This window comes from Photinus pyralis, unplaced genomic scaffold (genome assembly GCF_008802855.1).
Source record: "Photinus pyralis isolate 1611_PpyrPB1 unplaced genomic scaffold, Ppyr1.3 Ppyr1.4_LG3b, whole genome shotgun sequence".
Lineage (NCBI taxonomy): Eukaryota > Metazoa > Arthropoda > Insecta > Coleoptera > Lampyridae > Photinus > Photinus pyralis.
In genome coordinates this window covers 20,516,834-20,518,651 of record NW_022170510.1, presented here as the reverse complement: position 1 = coordinate 20,518,651, position 1,818 = coordinate 20,516,834, and positions in this window count along the sequence as shown.

The window sequence follows — 1,818 nt, the reverse complement described above, 5'->3', positions numbered from 1 at the left end:
CGATAACTGCAGGTCGAGTACCTTATTAATTAAAAAGGGAATTAATTTGGTTGGCGTTCGTACTACTAAATACAGCGAAGAGCTGGATTTCCCGTATTCCACTTCCCTAAGAGCCGAATTTCTTTGTAAGGTAACGTGTGATTTTGTCCAGATCTTTTGCATTGTTACCTTAACAAATAAGTTTTGTAAGTATCGAAATTTTAAGTTTAATTTTGCAACCGTAACGTATTTTGCTCTTTTTGCTTGAGAAGTTTCACCCTGTATATACAACTTTACGACGATGCACAGATTTTTGAGAGTTGGCAACCACGCAATTTTTAGGAAGGAAAGCACAAACGGGGGTTACGTTTGACATCTTGTCTTGAATGGCGGTCGTGAACGCGTCGCTCCATAAATGTTTGTTATTATTTAATGCAGGTAGTACCTACTTTGCATTTCTTTATATCATATTTGTGTTTTGCATGCAGAATTTTATATTTTTGTGAGTTTCAATCTTTGTTTTTGACTTGATTTAACCTTAATGAAGAATCACACATATTTGATACCGTTATGCTATTGTTTACGTTTTTGGTGTAATGCTTACTTAATTTATGTTTATTGATGTTGATTACTTGGTCTTGTCCCTGAAGTAACATTCATATAAATTTTGATCATTTTATTTTAATATGCGGAAATTACGGAGTTGTTTGATATAGGTATGTACTGACTTGTTGTTTGTAACTAACATTTCTCCGTGAATAAAGCAGTCACGGGGATTGTAAAAACTGTAATTGAATTGAGTTACACCTAATTCCGTGATTGTCTTCGACATTCAACTGTAGGCTCGAAACCAGGGGCGGGTTACCTATCTTGCAGGAGCGGGATTATGCGTTAATCAAAGCTAATTAGTTTAGAATCTATGTGCGATAAATGAGTGGCGATTCAATAATTTCCACATATCTTGTTTTTAGTTAAATTTGCCTACAAGGCCATGTAATTTTCCATCTTGCTTTTAACAGAAGGACTTTATTGTACCAAAAGATGAGTAACATCATGTGTATTTCACCCATCAGAATCTTGGCACCTGCTTACCTGACCCATAATTCCCAAAACTTGTTTTTAACCTATATGTTACCTCTTGAAGTTTACCTGCTACTTTTTGTGATGTTATAATTTTATGTTACGCATTCACATCATTACAAACAATTAATTTGATATTAGTTTGACGGCTGGTTTTTTATTGGCGAGTTCTTTTTTTCCCAGCCTATTTCTATTTTTAATCGGTGAACTACCATTTTCAAAGTTTATTTTTGCAATGTAATTTATTTCGACTTAAATTTCCGAGCTTTTACATTCATATTAAGATTATTAAACAAACACAATTTCAGTGTTTTATTTTACGTTCCTTCCCTACCGCGCTACTAACGTAAGGGGGCCCTGCCTTAGATGTCTTATCACGTGCGCCACTTTTCAAATTTAAGCGGGATCTTGTTTAGTTTTGGAGAGAATAGTCATACGGAAGGGGGGAGGGGTGACTTTATTTCCGTGTTCTTGCAGTGTGAAGTTAGTGTAGAACTTGGGGGTTAAGTACACTACACTCGTATTCAAAAGGTGAGCTTTACATTACTGACCGTTTCGCTAATTATAAAAGGGGGAGGGGTTGGAATTTATTGCTCGCTTTCCACAGAGTTGTTTTCGCTCCCGCCTTTTTGTTTTAGTTTTGCTGGAGTGACCATGTGCTGGACCCTACTGATCCCTAGAGCTACCATTTCCCTGGTTGAGTTTACACCAATGGCTACTGAGACCGACCGGCTTATCGTTGCTGATGCCGACCTCGAC